Below are 7,755 nucleotides of genomic sequence, written 5' to 3' on the forward strand. Positions count from 1 at the left end.
AAAAAAAAAAAAAAAAAAAAAAAAAAAAAAAAAATCAAGTCACTCAGTTCCCCTTCTTAAAAGGGAGGGCCAATTATGACAAGCTCTTAAAATTACCATAGTGGTTTGGGGTTTTTTGGTTTGGTTTGGTTTGGTTTCAAGACAGGGTTTCTCTGTGTAGCCCTGGCTGTCCTGGTACTCTGTAGACCAGACCAGGCTGGCTTCCCCCTCCATTTTATATCTAACCTGTTTAGTCTCTTATTAGCAGTTGTTAAGTGTCCTGTTCCAGACCCCTAAAATGTGCTCCAATCATAACTAATCAAATGGGGACAGTTCTCAGTTGAAAGTCATTGCTCTTCACCGTCACTTGCAGTGTTGGAATGAGGTGCTTCTCCTATACCCACACTATACCCATATAGGTTTAGGCATTTGACTACTTGGTCCCTAGTAGAAGTCTATTTGGAGAAGCCTAGAAGGCGTGGCCTTTCTGGAGGAAGTACATCACTGGGGCGGGGCTTTGAGGTTTCAGAAGACTTTCCATTTCAAACTCAAGTGGGCTGTTTGCTGTTTGCTGTTAGAGATGTGAGCCCTCAGCTCTTCAGTTTCTCAGATCTAGTTGCCTTGTGTGCCTGGTAGCACACTTCCCCGCTGAGATGGTAATAGACGTCTGAAGCTGTAAGCCCCAAATCCTTCTAAGTTACCTTGGCCATGGCGGAAATATCACAGCAATAAGCAAAATGAGTGTAATAGTTAATATACTCATCTCTCTGACGTATTGGGACAGATCCCAGAGGCTGGCTTGTTAGGGCTGACAGAGCTCAAACTTTTGTCCCAAAACAAAACCAAGAACTAGGGCTGGTGAGATGGCTCAGTGGGTAAGAACATCTGACTGCCCTTCCGAAGGTCTGGAGTTCAAATCCCAGCAACCACATGGTGGCTCACAACCATCCATAACCAGATCTGACGCCCTCTTCTGGAGTGTTTGAAGACAGCTACAGTGTACTTACATATAATAAATAAATCTTTAAAAAAAACAAACCAAGAACTAATTTCCACACTTAGAAAGAGGAAAACAAGAAAACAGACCATTTAGCCACTAAGTTATTGAGACCACGAAATAAACATTGCTATAAGTGAAAAGAAGGATGAAGACACAGTTTACAAAAGGTCCACACATGTGTCCCTTGCAGGCTGCATCCCATCATGACCCCTCACCCCCTGTCCTATGCAGCAAGCTCAAGATTCTTCACCCAGGGGTGGGACACATCTCCCTCTGCTTGAGGTGGTCCTTTCTCTGATCCTAACCTCCACTGAAGACTGGGACCATGCAAACCATTGGTAGTCTCCAAACAAGAAGGAAGCAGTATGCCAGGATGAGAGAAGGGAGGTTCCCACCAGGTGATCTGTACAGAGCTTCAGCAGCTAGATCCTGGTGGTAGTGATACAGCTTGAGAAGATGGCTACCCCAGTCTCCCTAGAGACCAGCACTATAACTCCAGCAAGCTGATACTCAGCACCAAAGTCCTTCCCAGCCAGAATGAGCCCCTCATCCACATCTTTGCCAAGAAACTAGTCATTTGGTGTCTCAGAAGGTTGTAAATAGAGTACCTTTGCTAGCCATGACCATGAAGGGCAAAAGTATGGAGAGCTAAGACCTGAAGGGGGAGTCCCATTGTGCCAGGTGTGGGGACCTGGGAGTCAGAGGCTCAGTGAGACCAAGTTGAAACACAGCCACTTGGCAGGATCTTTTGTTTGTTAAATTTTTGAGACAGGATTTCCCTGTGTAGCTCTGGCTGTCCTGGAACTCATTCTATAGACCAGGCTGGCCTTTGTTTGTTTGTTTGTTTGTTTGTTTTTCGAGACAGGGTTTCTCTCTGTAGCCCTGCCGCTGTCCTGGAAGTCACTTTGTAGGCTGGCCTCAAACTCAGAAATCCCCCTGCCTCTGCCTCCTTAGTGCAGGAGCAGAAACTTTCTCTGGCTTTAGCTCTTGAAGCAGGAAACCATATAAATGTCTCAGGCACTCTCCTACTGTGTGGCTGCTGTATCTTGGTGGTTGGCAGAACCAGCAGGTTAGGTTTTGGGTGTTGGTAATGGTTCTTCTGGGTTCCAAGAGATGCACCAACGCTAATCAGTCAGTGGGATTCTTGGCCCTCGGGGTGCATTTGTGACAGATATGGTTCTATTTGTTGGTGTTATTAAAAACAAGTGATTTTTTTTTTTAGGTGAACAAAGACACCACTGATAGACATGCCAAAGAGAGTGGGGAAAGTCTATGAGACATCAACCCTACACAAAGAATTAAGGCAACTCAGGAATTCAGAGAGTGGAGAAACTGCCCTTCTCTAGGAAAGAGCACAGGGACTGTGCATCCAGATCCAGATGGTCAGCCCTGAAAACACACATACATGTAACTTTATACAGACTGAGCAGGTTATATTTAGGAATACATACATACATACATACATACGCACATGTGTATGGCTGTCCTGGAACTCACTCTGTAGACCAGGCTGGCCTCGAACTCAGACACACACACATGGGGGAGAAGGTTTCAGATGTGGGTTTGTGGGTTTTCTCCTTCTACCCTGTGGGTCCCAGGGATGAAAGCAACTCAGGTCCCCAGGCCTGACAGCAGTGTCTTTACCCTCTAAGCCACATTGCAGGCCGTCATTTATTTTATTTATTTATTTACCAACAAGATCTTGACAAGTATCCTGGGCTAGCTTGGAACAATCAAATCAGCAACTCTCCTACTTCCGCCCTGAATGTAGGCTTTACTACCTTGCTCAAACTACTGCAGAACAGATGACCCTTCCACTTCAGCCCAATAGCTGCCACCACTTTCTTCATAATTGGCTCGTTTCCTATTTTGTTTCTATTTATTTTGAGGCAGGATCTCTCTGTGCATCCCTGGTGAGCCTGGAGTTCATTATGCAGCGTACTCATGGACATCCACGTGCCTCTACCCCTGGGTTCTACGAAACTACAGCTGGCCCTGTTTGGTCCCTTTCACTAATTCCTCAGTATCATACATAAAATAGCAGTGACTATCTTCCTCCTTCCTATCCCTCCTGGGTCTCAGCTGACAGGGGGAATGGCGGGTGCTGAGAAGAGAGGCTCTCGTTGGAGAAGTGTAAGAAAGTTGTGGAGAGAACTTCTGGATTTTCCTACACTGTCCTGATCATTTTCTTTTACAACCTGTGATGGTTTGTATATGCTCGGCCCAGGGAGTGGCACTATTAGAAGGTGTGACCCCTGTTGGAGTGGGTGTGGCCTGTTGGAGTAGGTGTGTCATTGTGGGTGTGGGCTTTAAGACCCTCATCCTAGCTGTCTAGAAGCTATTCTTCCACTAGCAGCCTTCAGATGAAGATGTAGAACTCTCGGCTCTGCCTGCACCATGCCAGCCTGGATGCTGCCATGTTCCTGTCTTGATGATAATAGTGGACTGAACCTCTGAACCTGTAAGCCAGCCCCAATTTAATATTGTCCTTATCATGTTGCCTTCGTCATGGTGTCTGTCCACAGCAGTAAAACCCTGACTAAGACACAACCCAACTTCAGGTGTACTGCATAAATGTGTATAATAATTATTTGTATGTATGAGAGAGAGAAAGAGAAAGATCAGAAAACTGGATTGTGGAGTTAGGTGATGTCAGCTATGGCTGCAGCACTCTGGGGACATAACTTAATGGTAGAACATTACATGCAGAAGGTCCTAGATTTGATTCCCAGCACTAACCCAAAAAAGGAGAGAGTATTTTGAAATGGTTTGCTTCACAGTAGCAAGGAAAGGGGGGGAGCCCCCAAATTTGCTGTGATTTACAGATGCAGACAACCTCAATCCTAACAGCAGGCAACTTAGGCCTGGCAGAGTGCACGCCTTAGAGTTATTTAATATTCAGTAGTTGGGAGCACAGACCAAAAGCCAGTCTCCACTCTCTGTCTCGAGTTCCAGGTCAAGTCTGAGCAGGTGCAGTAGCTCCTTCCTGGAACCTGCTGATTAACCTTGTAAAATCCAGGGCGCGTTCCTCACCAAGGAAAGCACCGTCCTCCCTCTCTTGCCTGGGACAGCTGTTAATAGGACAATTACCCAAGAAGCAAAAGAAAGATCCCATGCCGATGTGTCATCAGTCCCAGTATATCCACTAAATCAGACTGAGAAGTCGGCTGGAAAAAGTGAGAGCTTGGCCTTGCTCCCTAAGGGAGGGGTTGACAGCCATCACCAGGCCTCCATGGGCAACTGCAGGCTGCAGTAACCCGGAGGAGCAGTGGGGAGCCTGGGTGAGAGTTGGCTGTAATGCACAGGGATTTGGAGTCACAAAAGAGGCAGCCAAGGGGCCATGGAAATGGCTTATATTTGATCTTGAGTTTGGTCCCTGGGACTGACAAGGGGGAAGTAGAAAACTGACTCCACAGGGTTGTCCTGACATCCATAGGGATGCTGTGACCTGTGTATGCAACTGCAGGCATACATGCACAAAATAAATAAAAATTGAAAAAGGGCCAGCTAACTCTAAGCATAAACTGACGTGTCTACTCCTCCTAGGGATGCGCATTTGACTCTGCCACCTCTCCAATAAGACAAGCTGCTTCTGCGGGCACCTCTGCCCTCTCTAGTCAGGCCTAAAGGATGAGTAAGGCCAGTCAGGAAGCCCTCAGAGAAAGGGCTGTGAGGGGAGAGTGCCTGGAGCATGCTTTGTTCTCAAGTGCTGCCTCTCTAGGTATGCATTATCCTCCTTTCTTCAAACATGTCTGAACGGTTGGGTATAGCAGGGCATGCCCACGGGGGCGGACCCCAGCTTTTGGACACAGAAAACAGGAGATGTTTATGAGTGCCAAGCCAGTTAGGACTACCTGCTGAGACCTTGTCTGAAAACAAAACAAAATTGTTTAGTGTGATGTGGTGATGTTGCCTGTAATCCCCGGAGGATGAAGCCAGAGAACTGAGAGGCAAGGCCAGGTTACCTGGTGAGACTCTGCATTTAAAAAAAAAAAAAGTCAGAACTCAGTTATGTTCTATGAGTATGTTTTTGTTTTAATCCCTGGTGTGAGATTGTCCACAGCAGCTGACTATGATGCATCTCGTGCTTTGGCAGGGGTGTGAGTCTGCCAGCTGAAGTTAGTTTACGTTTAGAATTCTGGGGGCTCTTTAGAGGGTATAAAAATCCTAGAGCCCTGAGAGGAGGTGGCAGCTGTTGCTCCCCCTGCTGCTGTGGTTTGTCTAGTGATCCGAAGAGGAGAGGAGAAGAAATTGGATATCCTAACAACAACAACAAAGGTTGGACTTGCCTCAAGGAACTGAATGCCCCTAATCAGCAGGAAATAGTCTAAAGAGCTCTACATCCCTTTCCCTCTAACCTTCTTTCTTGCCTACCTAGTTTTAGGGGGTTGGAGAGAACTGGGATGGAGAAGGGTGGTATATATAAGAATCCAATAAAGTAGCCAAAAAGTTAAACTACGTGGTGGTGCATATCTTACAATCCTAGCCTTCTGGAGGTGAAGGCAGGAAGATACTGAGTTCAAAGCTAGCCTCCTTATATAGCAAGTGTGAGGAGATTCTGAATCTAGCCTGGGATACATGAGAACTGTCTGTACAAAACAAATCCATACATGGAAAAGCCTCTCCCTTTCTCCAGCACTACGTAATCCAGGGGAATGAACCAGATGACTGCCAGGGATTGCTTCCCTACAGCCCCCCCAAGAGATTCTAGGGCTATAGCCTGTCAATATTGAAATGTCAACATGTCCTACGCAGGAAATCAATTGGTTTTCCAGCTACTTCAGACATCTAGTCCGGTTCCTTCTGTGGTAATCATCCCTCAAAAGTGTGTTCCCCTCAACCTGTCAGGAGAGGCAAACCTCCCATTGCTGCCAGCCTCTCTCCTGTACCCCGTTACCACGGTGATCCTCAACCTTGGCTGCACAAGAATCACCCAGGGAGCTCAGACGGAGTCCCACCACATTGATTAGATCCGCTCCCCATCCCCTTCAGAACTGGAAATCGGCTTTCTGTAACGATGTCCTCAGAAGATCCTAATATGTATACAGTAGAGAATAACTCACTAGCTTGGAACAGGAATCAGGTAGGGCAAAACCAGGAGCTGTCCTAACACCCAGACTGGAATCAGCACCCAACCCTAGGGCTCTTCTTGACCTCCACAATGAAAACACCCCATTGTTCATTCACGGCTCTGTAGAGCATTTTTGGAAACTGAGCTCAACTGTCCCATAGGTCTCCCAGAATTGCCCCAAACAAAATTGAGTAATGTTCATTGTGTAGCTCTCGGTCTGACATGTCGCAATCAGGCAGGTGCATTGTGAGATGGGGAGAGAGAGTGTTTTGGATTTAGATGGGTTTAAAAGTCCCAGTTTGCAGGGCAGTGGTAGCTCACGCCTTTAATTCCAGCACTCAGGAGGCAGAGGCAGGCGGATTTCTGGGTTCGAGGCCAGCCTGGTCCACAGGGTGAGTTCCAGGACAGCCAGGGTTACACAGAGAAACCCTGTCTCAAAAACAAACAAACAAACAAAAAAACAAAAACAAAAAAACCCAAACGCCCACCTTTGTCACTAATTGGACTAGCCTTAGTTAAATGAAGACAACAACATCCTTATTGACAAATCTTAAAAGATTACAGCCAGGCAAGGGGGTGCCTAGCACTCCGGAGGGGTTGACTCAGAAAAACAGCTGAGTTCAAGGCTAGACAAAGCTGTACAGTGAGTTCCACGCCAGCCAAGGCTACAGAGTAAGACACTGTCTCAGAAGAAAAAAAAAAGTCACAATAGGTATGTAAAGCCATTCACAAATGAGGTTGAGCTGAGTGTAAGATTTATGTATTTATTTTTTAGACAGGATCGCATGTAGATGAGGGTCTCAAGCTTGTTCAGTAATCAAGGTGACTTTAACCTCTGCTGTCCCTGCCTCTGCCTCCCGAGGACTGCGAATATAGACATGCACCACCAGGCCAGGCTTCCTTTCTTGGCCGATTCTCTCTCTCCACCCACTCTGCAGCTTTGTCTCAGAGAAAGCAGAGGCTCTGAAGAACTGAGAGCTGTCTCCAGAATGGCCCACTGTACCCCATCTTGCAGATAGAGCAGGGACGAGTTTGGTCTATGTCCAGCACAACACAGGCATATGTCTCAGATTCTGAACCGCACACCTCCCCCCTTTGACATTAGAGCAGGAAGGACCGAAGCTGGTGCTGAGAGAGCTGTTTCTTCTTGTCACACAGGAACAGATGCTGAAATCCCAGGACAGACGACAGCACAGACACGGCAGCAGCAGGGGGTGACTCAGAGAAACTGGAATGATCTCTCCAAGAACTGCCAAGGCCCACAGTAGAACCCCACTGAAATCGCCTGTCTCTGGGGGCTCCAGAAGAAAAGGGACAGACATGAGTGCAGCTGTGACCTGGGCTCTGAATTAGAAAGGTACAGCCCCCCCAATATTACACAAGTATACAATCCTGGAGGAAGCAGAGGAAAGAGAACCCCAAAGACTACATGTTGATTTTGTCTTTAAGGATTTATTTTGATTTTTATTTGTGTGTGTGTGTGCGTGTGCGTGTGCGTGTGCGTGCGTGTGTGTGTGTGTGTGTGTGTGACACATGTATGTAGTCCTTGTGGGGCCCAGAGAGAGGAGAGAGCTTTGGAGGCCCTGCAGCTAGGGTTAGAGTTACAGGAGACTGTGAGCTGCCTCACTTCCATGGTGTTCATTTAGCTCAGGTGCTCTGGAAGTGAAGCAAGCACTCGCGCTCCCTCTCTCCCTCCCTCTCTCCC

The 7,755-nt window shown here is 47.1% G+C and overlaps 1 pseudogene across 1 annotated transcript in view; it reads right to left on the minus strand.

Moving 5' to 3' along the window:
* LOC110304555 overlaps positions 1-7,755 on the minus strand; it is a 13,676-nt pseudogene that overhangs the window by 2,178 nt on the left and 3,743 nt on the right. The gene's annotated exons all lie outside the window — the stretch shown is intronic.

The sequence above is a fragment of the Mus caroli genome, chromosome 11 (assembly GCF_900094665.2).
Source record: "Mus caroli chromosome 11, CAROLI_EIJ_v1.1, whole genome shotgun sequence".
NCBI lineage: Eukaryota > Metazoa > Chordata > Mammalia > Rodentia > Muridae > Mus > Mus caroli.